This window comes from Kogia breviceps, chromosome 4, assembly GCF_026419965.1.
Source record: "Kogia breviceps isolate mKogBre1 chromosome 4, mKogBre1 haplotype 1, whole genome shotgun sequence".
NCBI lineage: Eukaryota > Metazoa > Chordata > Mammalia > Artiodactyla > Physeteridae > Kogia > Kogia breviceps.
The window spans coordinates 78,792,138-78,817,452 of NC_081313.1; the positions used below are offsets into that span (position 1 = coordinate 78,792,138).

The 25,315-nt window shown below is 35.1% G+C and overlaps 1 pseudogene; it reads right to left on the bottom strand.

Moving 5' to 3' along the window:
- Nucleotides 1–14,629: 14,629 nt before the first annotated feature.
- Nucleotides 14,630–14,976, bottom strand: LOC131756101 (small ribosomal subunit protein eS26 pseudogene; annotated as a pseudogene).
- Between the last annotated feature and the right edge of the window lie 10,339 nt (nucleotides 14,977–25,315).

The window sequence follows — 25,315 nt, forward strand, 5'->3', positions numbered from 1 at the left end:
CAAAACTACAATGAAGTGTCACTCCACACTGGTTAGGATGGGCATCATCAGAAAATCTACAAACAACAAATGCTGGAGAGGGTGTGGAGAAAAGGGAACCCTCTTGCACTGTCAGTGGGAATATAAATTGTTACAGCCACTATGGAGAACAATATGGAGGTTCATTAAAAAACTGAAAATAGAATCACCATATGACCCAGCAATCCCAGTACTGGGCATATTCCCAGAGAAAAACATAATTCAGTAGCCAGGTCATGGAAGCAACATAAATGTCCATTGACAGACAAATGGATAAAGAAGATGTGGTACATATATACAATGGAATATTACTCAGCCATAAAAAGAACGAAATTGGGTCATTTGTAGGGACATGGATTGACCTAGAGACTATAATACATAGTGAAGTATGTCAGAAAGAGAAAAATTAATGTCGTATATTAACGCATATGTGTGGAATCTAGAAAAATGGTACAGATGAACTGGTTTGCAAGGCAGAAATAGAGACACAGATGTAGAGAACAAACATATGGACACCAAGGGGGGAAAGCAGGGGGAGGGGGTGCGGGGTGCTGGTGGTGGTGGTGTGATGAATTGGGCAATTGGGATTGATGTATATACACTAATATATATAAAATAGATAACTAATACGAACCTGCTGTATGAAAAAAATAAAATTCTAAAAATCATTTAAAAAATAAAATAAATTTTATGCATTTTTTAACATCTTTATTGGGGTATAATTGCTTCACAGTGGTGTGTTAGTTTCTGCTTTATAATAAAGTCAATCAGTTATACATATACACATATTCCCATATCTCTTCCCTCTTGCATCTCCCTCCCTCCCTCCCTATCCCCCACCCCTCTAGGTGGTCACAAAGCACCGAGCTGATCTCCCTGTGCTATTCGGCTGCTTCCCACTAGCTATCTATTTTACGTTTGGTAGAGTATATATGTACATGCCACTCTATGCATTTTTGCCTCTTGTTTTATTGAGGATGCTTTTTAGTACAAGTAATTAAAAAAATAGCACAGAGTGGTTTAAAGGTTAACATGGACTCTCTCTGGTTCAGACAAGAAAAAAAAAAAAAGAGAGAGAGACAAATCTACTACCAAATGCCTAGAACTACTGGATGCAATGAAACAAAATAAAACAATAACATTTTTTGTAATTGGATAATTTACTGACAGAGAGGAAAGTAAAGAACAGAATATTTTTATGAATTTAGAGTAGGAATATTTCCTTAAAGAAGATACAAAACCCATAAATCATAAAGGAAATATTGAAATTAAAAAAACAAATGTTTTACCCTGCTGTGTGATCAGACGTTTGTTTTAGGAAGCTCACTCTGATAATAATGGAGTCAGGGACAACGATAGCCTGGTTGCAAAATTATGTATGGCAGTATATAAATTAAAATTGTATATCTATGGCACTAGCTGTGGGAATAGAGAAAATGGATATTAGCAGGAAAATGTGACATGATTTAATAACAAATGGTATTGTAAAAGTCTGGGATGATTCTCAAGTTTCTGGCTTGGATGGCTATATGGATGACAGTTCCATTCACTGATTTAAAAAAAAAGGAGGAGATTTTAAGAAGACAAACTCTATTTTGGACATATGAGGACTAAGACTAAGGGGAAGTATTCAAAGGAAAATGCCTAGTAGTAATTGATTATATAAGTCCAATTGCCCTACATATCACAGAGCTTCTTAGAACTACTAGTATTTGCTACCAGGACTTCAGGCAACTCAGTTGGTCAGGGATTGTCAGGAAAAAATTAATCCACTGGCTCTCCACTGGGAAGAACATTGGTGGAGTGACTGCCTGAGGGCAGGCAGGACAGCCTGCACCTCTTTTCATTAGTTTCCACCCCATGGGCTTACAGCCTGCCTGATGCTTCTCCACTGACTCCACTATTACTGTTAATATCTATGAGTGACACAGGCTACAATGGTCTCAAGGGATTCTAGGGGATAAGTGAGAACAAAATTTAAATACTCCATCCCAGCCCCTCCTTCCACAGCAGTGTAGGGACACTTTGCCACAGTTTTAAGACCCTACACACACACACACACACACAGACACACACACACACACACTAGTTCAGGGTGATCTTTGTTTCTTTTTTTAGTATTGGTTTCCTGAGGGCTTTGCATTCTTTTTAATGTTAGTTCTTCAGATCCATGTTTCTATCTTACTTGCATAGTTTCTCACAGGCTGATTTTAGAGAGTGAGCCAACAGCCCATGCTAGTTGGACATCTTGTCAGGATTTCAGGGCATTATGAATCAGTAATGTCCATCTCATTTGTAATTCTGAAATAACAGTCACTATGATCTTTTCTGAATTTCGGGCTTCTCATTATCCTTAACCTTATGTAGTATTTAATACTCAATGACAAGTCTTCAGCTCTAATTCTGTACTGTCTTGGTATCTAGAAAACAATATATACAACTAGGAATGCTCAGTGCCAGCATTATTGTTATCATTGTGGAAAATCAATGACATTTAAATCAAAAGTACCATATAGACCCACATATTTCCATTGAAATGAAGAGAAAGGTCAGTTTCTTTCCCAAGTGATCCTTAGTAAATTTGCATTTAAAATCACAGTGTTTTTTTAAGAAATATCTTTCAAGAAATATTGTTTTATTAGATCCACTTCAATTTCAGAAGCTTTTCACATGGTACATTGGGACCTGTAGTGAAAAGATTTCGGGAGTATGGTCTCTACCTATTTTTATCTGTAGCACCAATGAGAAAAATAATATAGAGACTATCTATTGCAATTTTATTTCTCCATTTCTTGCTGAAATGTGGCATAAAACAATCTTTATCACCGTCAATTCTTTTGTATTCAAACAGCTACACTTTTGTCAAGCTCAGCACCATAGAAATGAGGATTGGCTTGTATTTCTGAAGCATTCCTGACACTCCTATAAAACTTGAGACATTAGTATATCTATATTTTTGTCTACTAATAAAAACCCTAGTTTCTGCTTTCTTTTTTCTCAAATTAGCCAGGCTAACTGAGTTCATTATCTATTGCTGCCTAACAAATCACCCTAAATATTTGTGGCTTAAAATGACTATTGTTTCTCATAAGTCTGTGTCAGCTGGATGCCTCTGCTGATCAGGGCAGATTTGGTCTTAGCTGGGCTTCTCCATGTATCTGTAGTCAGCTGGCAGTTTGACTAGAGCAACAGGGGTGATTGAACCCTGTGTTGTCATTAGCCAGCCGGCAAGCCCAGACTTGTTTGTATGGTGGCAGCAAGTTTCAAAGAAAGAACTTGGAATCATGTATGCCTCTTGGGCCCAAGACTTAGAATAGGCACAACATTTCCACTGTTGGTCAAAGCAGATCACAAGAGCAGCTCAGATTGAAAGGGGAGTGAAATAGCCTCTTCTTCATGGGAGGAGCCTCAGACTTACATTGGAAAGGGGCACAGTTATCAGGAAGAGAATAATTGCACAAATTTTGAAAACCTCACAAATCTGGATGGTTGTGGTGCTCCACTTTCTGACTTTTCCTCTTCCTTGGTCTTGTCCTTATGAGCCAGTAAATTAAATGATAATCAAGAGGTTGCCTTCTAAAATAAACATCAATATATAGTTCTTGAAGGCAGAGTCTGGACCTTTTTTTTTTTTTTTTTCCTTCTAAGTCATGTTTCTCTGGATTGTATACAGTGCTAATATGCTGTACCAGAGTTTTTTTTCTTTTTTAAACAGAAAACTACTGTTTTGATTGGGTTAGTATCCATTCTGATTGGTCAGTACTTATGTCATATGGAAGGCTAAAGATTTTGAATACCATCCCTGATTTAATACATATCTATACTTGGTCATTAATTAATAAAACAACTCACTAAGAAATCTGGAGTTCAGCTCTGAACTGAAAGCTCAGATCCCAAGTTAGGGTAAGTAAGAACCTTGTTACCTACCCTCCCGAGTCAGAGTTCCCAATAAGGGCCCTTCTGCTTGTTGTCATTCCAGCAAATAGAATGAGACCTACTTTGGTTCAGAAGCCAAGGAAAGCTTTATTTTTTGATCAAAGAATGGAGAGGTGCGAGCTCGTGCTCTGGAGTCCACACAATCCGCACTCCCGCTGAAGGGCCATAGCTGGGGCTGCATTTAAAGAGTTCTTGTCAGCAGGGAGGGGGCAGAGTTCTCGCGGGTGTGGCGCAGTTCTCGCGGGTGTGGCGCAGCTGCGCTGCTTACGCTGCAGATTGCAGTGTGCGGTGCAGCATCTCTGCACTCGGCCCGCCCCTGCTGCCGCCATCTTGAATTGCAATGTGGTGCGCAGCACTCCTTCATGTGCCCGCTGACCTGAGGTGCCAGGCACGGCCGTTTCACACTAGGAAGTCTGGTCTGAAGTGCCGGGTTCGACGCCTGTACGTTGCACCCTGGAAGCAAGTGAAACTAGACGGAGCAGGAAGGAAAACGGAAATAAAAGGTTAGACTTTTTTTTTTTTTTTTTTTTGCGGTACGCGGGCCTCTCACTGTTGTGGCGTCTCCGGTTGCGGAGCACAGGCTCCGGACGCGCAGGCTCAGCGGCCATGGCTCACGGGCCCAGCCGCTCCGCGGCACGTGGGATCTTCCCGGACCGGGGCACAAACCCGTGTGCCCTGCATCGGCAGGCGGACTCTCAACCACTGCGCCACCAGGGAAACCCAGGTTAGACTTTTTTATTACCCAGATTCTATTTTTATTTCCTAGGAATTGTTAATGGGCTTTACCTGTGACAACCTCACTCCTTTTTTGCTTAGGGGTATACACTGTTACTACTATTAACGCAAAAGTAAGAATTGAATTCTATATGCTGAATATAGAACTCTGGAAATTACATCCAGGCAACTCTGCATCTAGAATTATTTTATAGAAACAAAGCTGTTTGACTCATAACACTGCACATCAGACAATTTATATGAATGCATCAAGTCTTGGCACCAAATAAATAAGAGCTCTTTTACCTACCTACTGTATTCAATTTAGCAACAGCAAAATGTTCAGCTACTATATTTACCATTTTTATTTTATTTTTTTAAACATCTTTATTGGAGTATAATTGCTTTACAATGGTGTGTTAGTTTCTGCCTTATAACAAAGTGAAGCAGTTATACATATGTTCTCATATCTCTTCCCCATCATTTTTAATGGTGTTCCTCTGAAGTACCTCATGGTAATTCTCTAAATGTCTCCTTCCCACAACTGAGTGGAAAGCCATTATTTTATTTTAATTAGGAAGTTGGGACTTGGATACCACCAGAGAAAATCTTTCTTGCTTAAAAATTTGAAGATTTTTCATTTAAAATTGTCTCAATTTTACTAGTGAAGAAACATGCTTAATTAACAAATAGAAGTTTAAAATGAAGCTACAATTAGCTTAATTCTAGTAAATGTTAACTCAAATAACATTTCATTGTTTTCTGTGGAAGCTCTTCCTTGTGAGGTTTAAATAAAGGAAGAGTTTGTGTTTTCCTTGCTATTACCTTAAAATGGTTGACCTGATTATGATTAGTGAAACATATTTAAATGTGAAGGGCATACACTGACTTTTCTAAGGCACAGAGCTGGCTCTACCTAAACTAGTCAAGTAGGAAGAATTTATACATGGTATCCAGAGTCTCTTTTCTCCAACATTATTCTAAACTTTCCCTCTCCTTTCCAACTTCCTCTGAAGTATTGTGTCCACATGGCTTTTTCTGCCTTTCCCCTGTCTCCACCTGCTCTCAAAAAATCACTGACAAAGAAGACATGATTAATATGCATTAGTTCCTCCAATGGTAGATATGTTTTAGTCTGTATTCTAGATCATAATCTAGTATTAGATGTCTCATCTGGCCCCCAGATGTTTTTGAAACATTTTGAACTAGTTGCTAAAATATGGAAATAAGGAGATTTAGCAAGAACCTCCAGATTTCTGGTAGCTCTTGAGAAATTTGAATATCTAGCAATCCTAGACCCACCCTCTTGGATGGTAACAGTTGGGGAATAGAGCTGTTAGATAAAATACAGGATGCCCAGTTAAATTAGAATTTTGGGAAACAGCAGGTAATGTTTTAACATAGGTATGTCCCATGCAATAATTGGGGCATACTTATATAAACAGGTTTATCCCTTCTTTATCTGATGTTCCAATTTAACTGGGCATCTGTATTTTTGTTTGTTAAATGTGACATGACTATCTGAGAATGAGCAGTGATTTTTCACCTTAGAAGGAACAGTTTGCAGCAGATCCACTGAGCCTACGTCACTTCTTCATGTGGCCTGCATGACTTGAAAGCTTTTGAGGTTTCACTACTGTCTTACATAACTGTCTCTAATAGTATTTCTGTTCTTAATTCTACAAATTGAGTGTGAGTATTTTAGCCAAAGTCATCCCAGGAAAGTACCTGTCACATGTGAGGGTCCTTGTGCCATGGGCTCCTTTCCTACCTATCCTTTCAAAGGTCTCAGCAGTGGCCACTAGAGTGAGACCTTGGCCTCTATTCTGACCCTCTTTCAGCCTTTTCACTGGTTACTCTGTCAATAAAACAAAAGTGAGGGGCCCTGGTTTTAGACCAGTGAGGAGCTTTAAATCTTGGGGATTTCCTTTTAAGCCAGTAATTATGCCTCTGTGAATAGATTCCAACCCTAAAATCTAGGAAAAAATGTTAGGGGAAAAAGTATTTATGGAATTAACATTTAAAATTACTAAAATTTGGAGCCAATCATAATGTTTAACAATATGGGAAGAGTGAAATAAATTGTGGCACATCTCTTCTGTGGGCTTATCCCTATTAATCCCATTTGTGAAGTGTTTAGAATCATACAGAAAATGCCAGAGTTAAATAAAAGGAAATCCCGATGGGAAATTGTACATAGAGTATTATCATAATATGTAGAGAACCATATGCCCAGAATAAAAATCAACTGTATAGAAATAAATCAGAATGATATATTGTTGGTTGTCTGTGGTTGCTGGAGTTATGGAGCATGTTTTCCTTTTCTGTTTTTTTCTGTACTTTTCTTTTTTTCCCTAATTTTTCTGTAATGAGCATGTATTATATTTATTTCTGCAACCACATTTTGAATTTCTAGGAATTGTTTGATTTTTTATAACTATATTAAGATGCTAACATTGGATCTTTATGTCTCAGTTTTGTCTGAGGCCTGATGACAGTAGATATCAGAAGCCACAGTGAATTATAAGGTAGACCACTGTGAAAGCTTTGCAAAAAGTAGATGGCCAAGGATTTGTTACATAATTTTTAAAAATCCCTTATGTACATTGCAGGTATAGAGAGTTGAGAAAAGAGTTTAGGAAAGAGTTTGTAGAGAGAATATTTTGGAAAAATCCCTCCTCCAACCCTGAGAAAGGGGTCAGAGATTTCTGCCTGCCACATTAAACCTAGTAAGAGGCTTCAATAAAACCATTGAGAGTTGTGCATATAGTATGTGTCTTGTGATTGGAGGGATGCAGGGGACTGACGTCCACCTCCCATATGGACATATCTAAAAGTAAAACTGGACTGGTTCATTCCATCAGTGGTAGGGGAAAGGAGAGTTGGCTGCATGGGTCACTTGCATTTTTAGAGTTTGTTAGGTTAGAGGGATCAGCAATGTTATCTGTGGTTGGGTGAGGTCCACATACACCACAGAGGACCAGCATGGGAGTGATCATAAATCCTGCCTAATAGGGCCTCCTGGAGAGGTAAACAAGCTTCAGGCCAGAGAAACTATAACCAAGGATTCTTGTGCCTCCAGGAGGAGAAAGCTATGAGTCAGAAAAGATGTATCAAGGGCCCTGTGGGAGAGTCCACAAGAGTGTCCATTAAAGAACAATCTTTATACATTGTCCAAGTCCAGAAAGCACTTGACACATTTCCAGCTTGTGACATTTCCAGACAAGCCAGAACTTTCCAGGCTCCCCTAACTCCCTTCTTTTCTATTTTCCAACTTCGGAGGGCTCAGAAACTGGAGGCAGCAAAATAACATAGTGAAAGGAGTTGGAATAGAGACAGTGGTTGTCACCTTCCCAGGGGGAGGTGGAGTAGCCATAATTTTGATTCACATTGGAAGAGTTGAGTATTACATGATATTGGGCATTTTAAGTACAGAAGTAAGGCTGTTTTGTGACTTGAAATGACCAAAGGTAGCAGTTACAGAAGATGGTCTGCTCATATTTCCTTGGTTTGCACTATTATCATGCATAACAACCTGATAGCTTCCAAACAGAAACACCTGCAACTCTACCTAAACTCTTTTTCTGATGCTGATAACTTTCTTCACCTGTGAGCTGGGCTAGTATTGCCAGGTAGTTAATACTTATCCTCCCATGAACAGCCCTCATTCAATGACTGATGGTAAATGATGGAAAACTATCCCAGCTCAGATGGGATAACCTCAAGGTATAAGTTATCAATACATTGTTGCTCAGTATTTCCCATTGGAATTGAGCTCCAAGTGTCTTTTGCAGTTACATGCTCCATATGACATCCTTTGTTGCTTTCTTCCCTTTTCTATCTCATTTTCCCACCCTTCTATCAGTGTTTCGTAGAATCATCTTGCAAGTAACTACTTTCATTAAGTTCATGTTTCAGAATCTGCTTCTTGGGAAAGCCAATTTATCATAGGTGGTAACAGAAGGGGTCTTAGTATACAGGCCCTCAGGGTAGGGTTGTGGAATTGAATCACTGATGGCCAGATGGTAACAAATATGCTATTCCAGGTGCTCCCTGGAGTGATGATCATTCCTGGCATGCTGTCACATCAAAACTACTTAAACTCTCATTTATAGGGAACTGAGATTGAATATATGTAGAAGACACCATAGTTGATGAAATGTCTCTAGTACTTGAATGATGTAGAGACATTGGTAATTATAAGACTTGAAATATCGTTGGCTGTTAATTGCCATTGAAACGTTGAAAGAATACACTGAAAGTCTCAGTTCACCTAACTATCAACTCAAGGAGTAATCATGAACTCCATGGCAGCATTAAAAAAGATACTTATTAATATTTCATGTAGCTGGAGAACATATTGTAGTAAAAATCAGACCCAGGTTCTAATAGAGAAGCAGAGTAATAAAGAAGGTTGAATTCATATTACTGGAAAATTTTCTATGCTAAAATCAGAATACTGTTAGGAAAGTAGTGAAGCCCTGAGTCCTGGGGTAAGGATATTTGGGTTGAATGCACTTGATAATATTAAATCCCAGGATTCACCTGAATCCTATGAGCCGACATAAATGACCCCTTTCCCCTTGATAGAGAAGAATGCCTTCCTAATGTCTGAATATCATGCAAAGATTTCACCTGAGTTAAGTGTTCACAAGATGATGCTGTCCGGCCCCTAAATCTGCCCTTGAATTCCTCATTGCTTCCAAACCAATAACTAGGGTCAAATGTTATTCGGGAAGTATTGACTCACCAGAGAAGTAGTGACCCGAATAGAGAAGTACTGTCCCTGCTACAGAGTGAGATTATTTATTTAAAGAGCTGCAGATCTGGCTAATACATGCTGACAAGAACCAGCGTAACATATTTGAGAATAGATTTTAACAATGCTGGACCCCAGGTAATGCAGAATATAATTCCCATATATAAATAGGTGAAATAAGTCACACGGAGATAGGTAAACACCTTGTGATCTTTCTTATATGTGAAATCTTAAAAAAACAAACAAACAGAAAACCAGGCTCATATGTGAACAGATAGGTGGTGGCAAGAGGCGGGGGGTTGGGGAGGTGGGGAGAAATGGGCAAATTGTTGTTATTGTTCAGTTTTAGTTGATTGAATATAAATCAGTTGGTGGATAGATGGATGGATGGATGGATGGATGGATAGATAGGTAGATAGATAGATTAAAGTCTGTTGGGATGTGGGCACCCTCAAAAGAAGGAGAATTAGAGCCTGCCTCATTCTATGTCTGTCATTGCTCTTTGAAGTATGGAAACAACAATTACTTATAGTAAGTGAGGCAGTGCTGTGGAACTGCTTTAGAGAAGTAATGATCAAGTGGTCAAAAGTGTCAAAGAATAGGAGTATTATAATTGATTAATAATGTTAGACCAGAGAACACACAGCTGACTATGTGCTTTGGCAGATACTGCATGATACTTTTTTGCCGTAAACAATATGAATACATCAATGAAGGGGACACATGCATTGTTGAGAAGCTAGTAGTAGATTACTATGGATTTGGGCTCCTGGTATCAATGGGGATGTTAGGAATACCAAATAGCAGAGGTATGGTGATAGCATTTAATAGTCAAAACCAAGATAAAATACAATGTGAGGGATCATGGACAGAATGGAAATCAGAGAGCCTCGAGTGACTTGAATTTATGGATTTGGCTATAGATCATGATGATGCTAAGTTTGAGATAGTTGAACAGCAATCCAGGATACTACTTGCCTTATAGGACCAGAAAAAATCAAGAACAAGGAAGAGAAGGTTAAAGTCATTCACTGTAAGGGAAAATTATAGTTCTTTTCCCAGGTTCCAAGCTTGACCTAGTTCTCAAACCCAGAACCCATAGAATGAAAATGAAACCAACCAGTCCCTTTGGGAAAAGACCCTATATCCCATAGAATGTCTTACAATTACCCCAGTCCTTCTGCAAAGGGATCTATGGCCATTTTCCGGAATAAGTTGGCTTTGGAAAACAGGCAGTACCCAAATTATTTGATGACTCTTGGGGACAGGATCTAATCTGTTGTTGATTCAGTGGAACAAAAATATTATTCCCCTTTTTAAAATGAGGGCATATGGAGGCCCAGTAATAATGAAATCTTGGTGCAAATTCATTTCACAAAGATCTGATGGGTTTATGGACCAAACCTTCACTCATTTCCTTTATCTCTGAGTACAAAATTGGAATGGTTATAGTTAGCAGTCAGCATAGCATTCATACTGGTATCACGAACTGTGGAAAGGAATTATGGTAGGGAAGTAAAAGTGGAAACCCCTGAAACTAACCCTGCTCCGATTCTGACCAAGATAGTAAATCAGAAACAATACTGAATTTCAGTTAGAAAAGATTTGGCTCTAATTAGTGATATCTTCAAAGACTTAAAGAATATGGGGTTGTGGTACCCACCATATTTCCATTTAATTCACCATCTCAGTTCCTTTAAAAACCAAATGTATCACAGATGATGGTGGAATATTATTAAGTTAACCAAAGAGTTACCTGAGTTGCAGTTGCTGTGGCATCTCTACTAAAGTTGATTGATTTAGCTTCTGGAACTTGGAAATATTTTTTTCCCAATTTTTCCCAATTCCTATCAGTAATTGGAAGATCAGTTAGCAACTTTTGAAGCTGCTCAGGTGAGAGTAACAGTGGCTTGGATTCTGGTAGAGGCAGAGGAAATGCAAAGAATTAGAATAGAAAGAGTTAATTGCTGGGAAGTAATGATACGTCTAGTGAATGTGTTAGTGTTCATACTGTCTTTTTGAAGTCCTTCAGGGGCAGGAAATATAGCTTCTTAAACTTTCTTTCATAATATTCAGTATAATTACAGTTAGAAATTTAATAGATGTGTCTCATCATAAAATCATAGGCTTGTAAAGACCCTGAAAAGTTGTTCTACTTTACTGCCTTTCCTTAGGATAGGAAAAGTATTTTTCTATTAAAAGTATTTTTATTCTTCTGGTGATCTAGGTAAGGGGGTTTTGTATTAATTTTGGACTCCCTCTCATTAAAACTTCCTATAATCTAATCAGCCATGGGAAAACCTACTGGTATTTTCCTATCCTTCACTATAACTTGGTTTTGGATGCTCTTTATGACCCATCTAGATTATTTCTAATAGCTTCTATGTCAGCTTGTTTGACTACAACTTTACAGTGGTGTAACCAAATAGAAGTTAATTTTTTAAAATCACATAACAAGAAGTCTAGAGGTGACATGATTGCTGATTTTGTTAATTTTATGTGTCTATTTATTAATGTCTCCATGCTAAAGTTTCTATCATTCTCTTGGACTTTTTCACATAAGTTCACAACGTAGCTGGCATTATGTCCTCATTCCTAGCGGGAAAGTAAAAGAGGTATAATAAAGAAAACAGAGTGACAATTATATTAGGAGGGCAAAGGATTTTCCAGATAGCCTAAGAGAAGTCTTGTCTCATTGGCCAGTATTGTCACATTATTTCTCCTACGTGAAAAGGAGTCTTGAAAGATGTGTTTTTTAGCTCACCATACTTTATAATTAAGGAATGCTAATCAAAAGGAAATTGGAATCCGTGCTAAGAAAGCCAAACTACAGTATGTACCACAGTTCCCTAAATAGTATTTTTTTCTTATTCTTTGTCCTTTTAACTTTCCTATCCACCTTTACTTCCCAGTACAATGCCAAGTCTTATCAAATTAATCTTTGCAAAACATCACTTTGGCCATATAATTTCCCATTGACTACAGGAAAAAAATAATGCTTCTTAACCTGGCATTCAAAGATCTTTACAGCTTGGTCCTAAACTACTTGTTAAAATTTATCTCTAAATATTCTTATATAGAAATGCTCTACTCCAAGCAATATCTGGCATGTTACTCTCTATGTCCTGCATTTTCCTAATTCTGTTTTACATGATCTTTACCTTACACAGATTCCATCTTTTCTCCTTTTATACATTCATCATACACAACTTCCATTTTAAATTCTGTCAGACCCTCTCCTCTTCCCCCAGCAGTAATTATCCCTGCCTTTCAGTTCTTATGTATATTTACTTATTTGCCTTGTTTTTACACCTTGGTTTTATTAATTATTTTATGCAGTCTACCAATTAAATTGCAGTTATGTGTGGGCAGGGTCTATGCCTTTTGCCTTTTCTTGTGCCCATATATCATATCATATATCATATCATATCATATCACGCAGTGGGGGCAGAACACGTATTTGTGGGTTTAGACCATGTTGAAACAGTTTCAGACAGGAAAATTATTTTTATTTAAAAATATTTCCAGTACTGCATCAGAGTTTAACTACCTCTAGGTTTAACCAGTTTTCTCCTTATATGCCCCCAAATCAAGATAAACAGCTGTATTCTGCTAGGTTATTTTAATATTAATTTACAACTATAAATGTCTACCTTTTCAAGATCTGATCAGCTGCATACAAGATCAGCATTTTGCATTTATATTGAATTTTCTTCATCATATAGTCGTTTCCTTAATCATTTGCACATTTGATAACAAAATTGACTTATTACATATAAAAGGTTCACAAAACAGAATTCACCTCGTGACCTTTTCTTATTGTGTTTTAATGGTCTGTATGGTATAAACTGATATGATAATGTCAGAAAATAGCAGAGACAAACAAATCATATGAACCCATAATGTATCCACTGATCTGTGAGCTGAGAATACATTTTAAAATTTGTTTATATTTTGGGGGATACCTCCCAAAGACACTATTATGATGAATTGAATAACATTTCAGTGAAAATGTTTATAGTGTTTCAGAGTAACAAAAGCATTTACTACTGGAGATTTTCAGACTAGACAAATTTAATTAGGCTAGTCAAGAGGCAAGCAGATGAAAAAGAGCTGCTTGCCCATTCATTTTGTACTAGCCAGCTGAAATTTCAAATACAGCAACTTCTTTCTGTATCTATCACAGGTGTATGGAGATAAATAAAAACAAACTATTTCTGTAACATTACAATATAGTAAATTGCATCATGAGCTAGCACAGTTTGAGTGGTATCAAACAGATATTCAATTTGTGAAAGGAGTTATCCCAAAATAGGCATTTTCTGAAATACTTTGTTAAACACTGATATGTTAACTTCTCAACAACAGAGCATTTTCAGTCTTATATTGAAAAGGTGGCGTTTTCAATCCAAATATCTGTAACAAATATGATCCAAATATTTTTGTTTTTTATATTTTATTGGGACTGTTGATTAGCTTGTTTTATTTGCATACCAATTTCTGTGGCTTATACAGAGGTTGCAGGATGTAGCTCATAAATTTCAGAATAAGATATCTGGGTGTGAATCTTAACATCCATTACTCGTTAGTGTGGGCTAATACGTCTTTCTGAATCTTGGTTTACTTACCTATAATCACAGTATGGCTGTGAACATTAAATACATGAAAAAAAACAGAACCCTTTATAAATAGAATAGTACATGTAATAATTGATGATTAACTAATGTTAGAATCCTTTTTCTCTAGTTACTCATGTTTACAATCCATTAAGCACTTTCCTAATTGTCACCTTAGGGACCCACCTGGCCCAGTTTTAGCATCATTAAAACAAAACAAAAATACTAGTATGTAAAAAAGGTAATTGCTATGTGATAACAATTTAACTTGTATCTCTCAAATAACTCTAAATTTTAATCAAGTTTATCTCATAAAAATACTTCCAAAAGTCTTCCTTTTTTCCTCTTCTTGTTTGTTTTACAACCTACAGGTTCTGATAGGCCTCTTATTTTTAGAATCTTTCACCCTTCCTCTCCAAAAACATTGCCTGAACTTTAACTCATGAAGATTTTTATGTCTTGATATTTTTCCTGCCTCTTTAGTCGTGTTTCTTTCTACTCATTCTTTATTTTTTTCAAAGTATTACTTCCATTTTATTGTCTTTTCAGAGAACAGTGTTTCTTCAGTCTTTAAGGACTTACCTCCTTACATGGGCTTTGGTGGACTTTGTGGGGCAGCACGCATAGATCTAAATTGGGGTGAAGGTGCTTGTTTCTTCCCAGCTTCCTGAGAACAATTCCTGACTACCTCGTTGTGAATGGCACAACTCACGCGGTAATGTAGTTTCACATACAACTTGGGAAACACATAGGCATTGAAAACACTCGCTTCAGAAATGTCCCTGAAAGCTGCGGCCTCTACTATGTTCCAAATGACAAACTTCTTAATGGCCTTGTCCTCGGGCATGCATCAGGCACAGTTGGTGCAGCGAATGGGCTGCACATGGCCATGACCCTTTGCGCATGACCATTGTTCCTTCTTTTCTTGGTCATCTTGGAAGCAAGACATGAGAGAGGACTCTTTCTACACATTCTTTAACTCCCTATATGAACTTTGGGACAATGGTCTGGTAAAGGTACATTTTCTTGAGGGATGAAAGAGGGTGAAGGCAGGAAAGAGCAAAAAGAGAAGTAGAAGAACATTAACGTTTCAATACATCTTTTTTCAGTTCTTGTCACAGGTGAATGAACTACAATATTTTTAAATTGTTTTAGGCAACAAAGTTTAGTCTTGAGTTATCAACTTTGTCTTGAACCTCAAAATTAATTCTTCTTATGATTTAGATTAGAGTACAAAACTATTAATAACTCCTATTTCCTAGAAATTAAAAAGAAAAGTTTTTAAGATTGTTCATCTCACTTCATTGAGAAATCAAGGATACTCTTTTATATACATTTCATTCTCCCTTTTCTTTCTAACATTGTCATTCAAAAGTATATCCTTTTCAGATTTATTCTAATCATAAAATTACAGAAAATTTCCTTCTTATTTTATATTTGTCTGGTCTGGCATTTTGAAGTAGTGATTCAACAGTCAACAATCACTTACCGAACTCTAAATATATGTTAGGGACTAAATAATTTCTTAGAGATACAAAGTCTAAGAGGATAGAAGCTCTGTTCTTAAGGCCAGTGATAGTAAACTCTATGTTGTTCTAGTTACTATATAAGAGGGTGCACTTTATGAGAAGTTACAATTCCTAGATGGCTCATAATGATACCTACCCAATTATATTGACTTGTGCCATATTCTGGTAGTAATGGATGCTTCTTATGGGAAACACAAAATTAGAGGGGTAAAAAAATGCCCCGTCCAAAAAAAGGCCAACTATGTTTTGTCATATTTTTGTGGAGAATTAAGATGTTGGGGAAGGACATAGTTGTCAGGTAGAAACTTAGGAATTGGGAAGGGTATTCTAAAGGGCAAGAATAATCCAAACTGTTTTAGTGGCTTTTAGGACATAGGAGCCAAACTACTGTTCTCTTGAGGAAGAAACATATACTTTTCTTGGCTGAAACATAGCTTTACATGAGTTGGAACTTATCTAAAAGAAAAGGGGAGTTAAGAAAGAAGAATGTAGTTAACAGAAGATTTAATTGTGAAAATATTAGTAAAGTTTAAGGACTCATCATTCATTCATTGATCCAACAATATTTATTGAGTGTCTACCATGTGCCAGACATTGTGTCAGATGCTAAGAATAGAGCAATAAAGAGGTAGACCCCCCCATCTTTCATCTTTGGGAGCTCTCAGTGTAGGAATAAAAAAAATGTACATTTTAATTTCTCTATGTGTTTAGTGTCTGCGAAAAGTTATGTGATAAGCAGGCACCTGTGAAATATTCAGTGAGTAAGACCTGTATGTCATTAATTAATTATTTGCTGAAAAAAAGGACACATTCCCTGACCTTAAGAAACAAACTTAATAACTCACATTTAGCCCTTGCTGTGTGCTAAGCAGTGGTAAGTGCCTTATGTTGATTTTTAAAAAAAAATTGAATCCTTGCTATAACTCTATGAAGTAAGTACTCTGGTTATAGATGAGGAAAGTAATTAGAGAAATTAACTAAGTTTGTCCTCAGATTCTATAACTACTAAGTGGCAGACCTAAATTTTGAAAGGAGCAGAGATTCCAGGTTCCTCTCTTAACCACTATATCACATTGGATTCTGTTGCCTTCCTTATATGATTGGCAGGTTCCCATGATCTAAGAGTCTTATATGCTTTTACTCTCTATTGTTGATATTGTTCTAATACAGAATACAGAAACTAATCATTGCATCAATTCTATGAAAGTTTTCTTATAATGATTTATGTCAAACTAGGTCCTCAAGTCATCAAAAGGAATAGAGAAAGATCTACTTATTTAATTGGCATATTATCTCAATCAAAAATCATAAACCTACCATTTGCTGCCTGTCAGAGTTCCCATTATGAGTTACACTTCTGGGATAAGACCTTAAACTCTCAATGAAAAAATAAGTAAACAAAACAGTGTGGTATTGGCACAAAATTGTGAGTCCAGGAAAAAAACACATGCCCATATGGTCAATTAATCTACAACAAAGAGGCAAGAATATATAATGAAAGACAGTCTCTTCAATAAGTAGCAGTGGGGAAAAACAGATAGCTATCTGTAAAAGCCTAGGCTTTTCTCATACCATATACAAAAATAAACTCAAATGGATTAAAGACTTAAATGTAAGACCTGAAATTATAAAACTCCTAGAAGAAAACATAGGCAGTATGATCTTTGACATCAGTATTAGCAGTATTTTTGAATCTGTCTCCTTAGTCAAGGGAAACAAAAGCAAAAATAAGCAAATGGGACTACATCAAACTAAAAAAAAAGTTTTGCACAGTGAGGGAAACCACTGATAAAACAAAAAGGCAGCCTACTGAATGGGAGAATATATTTGCAAATGATATATCTGATAAGGGATTAATATCCAAAATACAAACAATTCAATTCAAAAATAGCCAGAGGATATGAATAGACATTTTTCCAAAGAAGACATACAGGTGGCCAACAGGCACATGGAAAGATACTCAATATCACTCATAATCAGGGAAATGCAAATCAAAACCACAATGAAATATTACCTCACACCTGTCTGAACGGCTGCCATCAAAAAGACAACAAATAACAAGTGTTGGCAAGAATGTGGAGCAAAGGGAACTCGTGTGCACTGTTGGTGGAAATGTAAATTAGTGCAGCCATTATGGAAAAGAGTATGGAGTTTCCTCATAAAAATTAAAAATAAAACTACCATATGATCTAGCAATTTCACTCCTGGATATTTATCCAGAGAAAACTGAAACACTAATTTCAAAAGATATATGCACCCCAATGTTCACTGCAGCATTATTTAAGGTAGTGAAGGTGTAGAAGCAAACTAAGTGTCCATTGACAGATAAATGGATAAAGAAGATGTGGTATGTATGCAGGATGGGATATTACTCAGCCATAAAAAAAAGAATAAAACCTTGCAATTTGCAACAACATGGATGAACCTAGAGGGTTTTATGCTAAGTGAAACTTAGCTTTCAAACAGAAAGACAAAAACTGTATGTTTTCACTTATATGTGGAATCTAAAAAATAAAACAAATGAAATGTAACAAAACAGAAACAGAGTCACAGATAAAGAGAACAAACTAGTGGTTGCCAGAGGGGAGGTGGATAGAGGGTTGGTGAAGTAGATGAAGGAGATTAAGAAGTACAAACTACCAGCTATAAAATAAGTCACAGGGATATAATGTACAGCACAGGGAATATAGTCAATAATATTCTAATAACTGGTGCATTATCTATAAAAATATTGAATCACTGTGTTGTACACCTGAAACTATTATAATACTGTAAATCAAATATACTTCAGTTGAAAAAAAGGAAAGAAAAAATAAGTTTAGTTGTTTGGGGTTGTTTAAATCCCTTGTCTTCAACTATTTTCCAATAATTTGTTGGACAAATTCTACTCAGTATCCTGTTCATTAAATTGAGACAGTGTTTGGATCGTCTTTTATTTGTCAGGTACTGTTTAGGTACTAAAAATACCAGAGTAGAAAAAAAGCATCCATGGTCTCATGGAACTGTATTCTGGGAGGGAGGGGTAAGGAGACAAAAATCTATCTATCTATCTCTCTATTTATCTGTCTACCTACCTACCTATTTACCTATGTACCTACCTACCTAATCTATCTAGGAGGTTATGATAAATATTAAGAAGAAAACTAAAGCATAATAGAGTGAGAGATGAAAGTGCAGCTAATAGGTGGATTAGGAAAGGCCTCCCAGATGAGGTGACATTTAAGCACATATTGAAGTGAGAGTTAGCTGTGAGGGTATCTGAGAAGAGCCTTCACATCAAGGAGACTTTGGGACAACTCTGCTGAATATGGGAGTGCAGAAAGGGATGAGGAAGGAGGAGACGATAGGGTATAGTCTGTGAGACAATTTGACTATGGAAAGTTTGTACACATGTTTGTAAACAACACATAGCAGTGATTTTCAGATCACTTTGAATATATTTTAAATTATATTGCCTATAATAACAGTAAAATAATTGTTCATCCTGATTAGGGGCTTGATTGGTTTTCCCATTTTGGAAAGTTGATGTGCAAGAAGTCCAGCATCCAATGGAGTTTTCTTTTATGGATATGGCTCCTCCACAGTAATGTATACTAGCTGCGAACACTTTATTTCTCTATGAATTTCTCTGTTCTTTTATTATTTACTGTTTTCTGTAGTTGCATATTTTATATTGTTCTATCTTTTAGATGAATAGCAGAAGTAGATTTCCAAACTCCTAGTCTGCTGAAAAGTATTAGAACTTACAGTTTTTTTAACCTGGAGGAATTTTAAAATGGCATGATAAACCATTGCATTTTAAGACTGTTCTGAATAAATCAAACTTTAAAACAAAGTTTATTTTGCCAACCATAGCAAGATTTATCACTAACAAACTGGTCCTGGATCAGAAAGTAACTAGCAGTTATGCCTAATTTGTGAATATTACAGCCAGTAAATAGTCCTTTCTCCTTTTCAAAAAAGATAAGCATAAAAACTCATTTGAGATGAGAGAGACACTTTTTTTTTCATATACTAAGCACTGAAGATCTTTAGAATATCATTTTAAGAAGTTAAAAGTGGGAAAAGTACCTTGGCAAAGAAATATAACTATATAGGAATGAAACAATTGCCATTTAAAACTGTTATTAAATAATTTAGGAGTATTGTAAAATAGTAACAATTATTTCATTAAAATAGATGAAGTCAGAAGGTCAGGGCAACCATGATGCTTTTACTTGTGTTTGGATGGTCGAGCAACCTGATAAGGGCTGGTTTTGAATTTATACTGTGATGACACTGAAGTATGCAATCATATTAACCCTATTTATGACAGTAAATCACAACATAGAGTGTAAATTTGCCAAATATATTAAAATAAGCCATAGAAATTATTTCCTGCCTGCTTGAATCTGATTAACTTACTTGTATGTACACATGTACCACCCAGGCATAGAGCTTATCCTTACTTTATGAGAAATATGGTTCCATCTGGAACAATGGTATTTCCCATCAAAATTTGAATTATTTTGGTAACATAATTTATTATTTTGTTTGACTTTGAGAAGTAAGTGATAAACACACCGATTTCAAAATAGTTAAGGCCAATGATCTTTTGTCTACCTTAATTTGATTGTGATTGTGAATTTAGCACACCAAGTGATACATGTTAACATTTAAAATTATTTTGGATTTACTTTGATGTTCTTTTTGTAATGATCATAAGGTGCTTTTGAACAAAGTTAACTACCTACTATATTCTTTTTTTGTAGTTTGTTCTGGAGACATTTTATTTTTAATTAAATTTGTCTTAATCTACATGAAAATACACATATCTTATTATGTAGTATCAACTACATTAGAATGAATGTTGCCAATTAGACAATCAATAGTAATACAAAATTTTGTGCCAAGAAAAAAGAAACAAAAAGTAAACCTTGCCTTTGCTATAGAGTTACAAAGGAGTCATTGTTTTACTTTAGCACCAAAATCTCCATCCAAAAGAATAAAGCATATTAGAATGAAAAAAAAAAAAAAAGGGATAATGAGATAGAAAGACCTGTATATTGGAGTATTATAGGTAAAGCTTTGTTTAGGAAAAAAAAAAGATACAAGAAAGAGATAAAATTGAGGGATTTTTAGAGAATATTTATTTTTGTTTCTTTTGAAAAGTAATACGTCCATAAGAAATAATTAAAACAGTAACAAAATGAAAAAATTAAAAGCAAGTCATCTTCCCACAGCTGGCCTCAGTCTACCAGACTCTCTCCTAGAGGTAATCCTTGCAACAGTTTGAGTATATCATTCTAGAAATGTTTTACACAAATGCAAGCAAGTAAATATACACCTATGTTTAATTTAAACATAGATGCACACTTGCATTAGAGACAATGTTTTGTACTCTGTTATGTATTCATACATCTTGGATATAGTTCCAATCCTGCACTTAGAAATATACTTCATTCTTTTTGTTTTGCTTTGTTTAATTTTATTTGTCTGAGCAGGTAGTAGAGGCAATGTCACAAAATTCAAAACTCAAAAAAAAATTATAAAGCTGAAAGTTAGTTGCCTGTCCTCCAGCCACTGAGTCCTATTGATTAGCAACAACCATGTGACATTTTCCAGAGATTTCCAGATATTCCATTTAGTTACAGACATATAACACTTCCCCCACCACACACACACTCAGGTTGTATAATATACAAATTGATCTGCAAATAGAGTCAATTGTTGAGACATGGATGGATCTAGAGACTGTCATACGGAGTGAAGTAAGTCAGAAATAGAAAAACAAATAACGTATATTAACACATATATGTGGAACCTAGAAAAATGGTACAGATGAACCGGTTTGCAGGGCAGAAGTTGAGACACAGATGCAGAGAACAAACATATGGACACTAAGGGGGGAAATCCGTGGGCGTGTGTGTGTGAGAGTGATGAATTGTGAGATTGAGATTGACATGTATACACTGATGTGTATAAAACTGATGACTAATAAGAACCTACTGTATAAAAAAATAGAGAAAACCTATTTATTAGGTTTATAGACATGTGTGCAATTAAAAAAAAACAAAACACTACTGTTACCTTTAAAAAAAAATAGACCGTACATTTTCCTGTAAGCACAGCTTTAGTCACTTCCAAGTTTTGGTATGTAATATTTTTATTATCATTCAGTTCAAATTATTTTCTAACTCCAATTGTGATTTGTTTTTTGGGGGGTTGCTTAGAAGTAGTGTATTTCATAACTTCTAGTTACTTTTTTGTTACTGATTTGTAGCTTAACTACAATTCAAAAAACACACTGTATAATTTTAATACTTTGAAATTTGTTAAAATTTGCCTTATAGCACAATATGGTCAGTTTTAAAAATGTTCCAAGTGTGCTTGAAAATAATTTGTAATTTAAAGTTTTGGAGTATAGTGACTATATATCTGCTTGTTGGGAAAAAAAAAAGAAGTAAAATAAAACAAGTTGTCTTGGAGATGATCAATTTCAGCATGAATAGAGCTGCTTAATATTTTTTTATAGCTACATGATATTAATCATCTTTATCATAATTATTTACTCAGTCCTCTTTGATGAAAATTATTTCCCATATTTTATTATTATACACAAGGCTACAGTGCATGCTTTAAAATATACAACAGATGTAATGATCTATATGGGAGTAGAATCTAAAAAAGGGATATATGTATATGTATAACTGATTCACTTTGCTGTACAGCAGAAACTAACACAACATTGTAAATCAACTATACTCCAATAAAAATTAATTATAAAAAGTAAAAAATAAAATATACAACAGAGTATATATAAGAGTATATATTGATATACTCCTAGAAATTGAATTGATGGAACAAAGGCATATGCAAGTAAAGCTTTAGTAGATGATATCAAATTGTTCTCCACAGTTGCTGTACAAATTTGCATTTCTACCAGAAAACTGCAAGGGTACTTTTTTCCCACACTTTTTACAACATAATTTTTTTTATTGCTTCTTTTCTTACCTAATTGACTTTTTAAGTGTTACCTCATTGTGGCTTTATTTTTTATTTCCCTTTTTTATAAGTGAGTTTGACTATCTTTTCATATTTTTAGGCTAATTGCTTTTCCATTTCTGTGAACTCTCTTCTTATGCTTTTCCCACTTTTCTATTGGGCAATTCGTCTTTTTCTTACTGATTTGGTGGAAGTATTATATACTGAGGTAATTTACTGAGTGTCTATGATATAGCTCTGTATGTTTCTTCCAAGTGTGTCATGTTTCTTTTCACTTTGCTTATCTTTTTTCCAGCCACACATTTTTTTTAATGCACTAAATCTACTAATCTTTATTTTATGGCTTCTGTTTGGGGTTTGGGTTTGGGTTTTAATAATCTGAACTTTAACTTGTAATCAAGTGTGATATAGGAATCCATTTTTTTCCCCCAGATAGCCAGCCAGTGGACCCCAAACCATTTTCAGAATGATTAATTTTTAATACTATAAATTTGAAATGTCAGTTTTATCATATTCTAAAATGTATAGAGTACATAAGAGTACATAAGATGTATAGAGTATTATCTCTGGATTTCTATTTTATTCCTTTGAAATTTTAGTCCTTCCATGAACCAATACCACATTTATTTATTCAGACTGAAAAATATTTAATATCTGGTAAAGCTAGACCCTTATTGCCTTGTCACATTTTCTTGGCTCTTCTAGTATGTATATTTTTCCAGAACTACTTTTGAATTGACCCTCTAGTTAAAAAAATAAAAAGTCATATAAAGATTAATATATAAATAATAGATTCTGATATTTGGGGGTATTGAATTACATTTATTGATTAACTCATGAAGCATTGACAATTTTCTGACTTTGAGTGTTCCTATCCAAGAATAAGGTATGTCTTTTATTATTTTATCTGAATTTATGTTTTGCAGTCATTTTAGACAGTTTTTAATCATTTTCTGTTGATTTTTATGTATTTGCAAATCTTAAATGTCACATTATTAGATTCTTTATTTTTTATAATGTATATTCTAATTGTTATTTGTAATAGTATCTATTGTTATTATTAGTGGTAGTACTAGGTGTAATAATAATAATATTGATTTTCTTGGTTTATCTAAGAAATCTGATAGTATTTGCAAGTCATTGTAATCTTTATCCTTGCATGTTTCCTGTTGTCCTTTCATATATATGATTGTATATTTATATACATAAATAAAGATATGTATTATGTATATAAAATATTTGTATGTCTATATATTTCCTTTGTCTTAATAACTGATTAAAAGGGACTTCAAAACATTTCTTTTATGATTGTTTATGTTGGGTGTTATTAATTTCTACTTTAATTGAATTATGCTCAGAGGATATTGTTTGTATTATTTTTATTTTGAAATTTATGGAGAGTTTTGTGAGGCTTACTATATGGCTATTTTTACAGATGATCTTGGGGAAGCTGAAAAGTAGGTATATTCTCAGTTTTCAGATTTAACTTACTGAGTATACTGTTTGGGCATTTACATATTTCTTAATTTTGTTCATATGATCTGTCACATACTGAGAAAATACTTCTTTTTCTTAAATTTCTTTTTAAATTTCTTGATGTTTTTGTGTAAGAATATTTATGCTATGTAATTTGGTGCATAGATATTTTTAAATTCTAGAACTGACTACTTATGGTACTCTTTAGCAATAGGAACTACCTTTTTTTTTTTGGTCTCTTTTTTTCCTACTTCAAGCTTTTTAAACATTGTAATTATCTTATGTGACTGTTCATATTTTTATTTTTATCAACTTTACATCATGTTTATACATACTGTGTGATGCACTCTGAGAATTTTTTACATTTTAAAGCATTTTTCTCTATTTACACTTAATGATATAAGTATTTCTAGTCCCAGAAACATATTTTATGTAGTACCTTCTGAGTGTATTGCTTCTTTTTGAGTCTTTCATTCCAAGGAACATATTTTTGTCTCCAGGTTATTTTATTTTATTTTTATTGAAGTATAGTTGATTTACAATGTTATGCTAATTTCTGCTGTACAGCAAAATGACTCAGTTATACACATATATACATTCTTTTAAAAAATTCTTTTCCATTATGGTTTACCCCAGGAGACTGGATATAGTTCCCTGTGAGATACAGTAGGACCTTGTTGTTTATCTATTCTAAGTGTAATAGTTTGCATCTAATAACCACAAACTCCCAGTCCATCCCCTCTCCCTCCCCACCTCCCCCGTGGCAACAAGTCTGTTCTCTATGTCTGTGAGTCTGTTTCTATTTTGTAGATAGGTTCATTTGTGTCATATTTTAGATTCTACATACAAGTGAAATCATATGGTATTTGTCTTTCTCTTCCTGACTTTCTTCACTTAGTATGATAGTCTCTAGTTGCAGCCATGTTGCCGCAAATGGCATTATTTCATTCTTTTTCGTGGCTGAATAGTATTCCATTGTATATATGTATCACATCTTCTTTATCCATTCATCTTTAGATGGACATTTAGGTTGTTTCCATGTCTTGGCTATTGTGAATAGTGCTTCTATGAACATAGGGGTGCCTATATATAGTTTTGTCTGAGTATATGCCCAGGAGTGAGATTGCTGAATTGTATGGTAGTTCTATTTTTCATTTTCTGAGGAACCTCCATACTGTTTTCCATAGTGGCTGTACCAACTTACATTCCCACCAACAGTGTAGGAGGGTTCCCTTTTCTCCACACCTTTTCCAGCATTTGTTATTTGTAGTCTTTTTAATTGT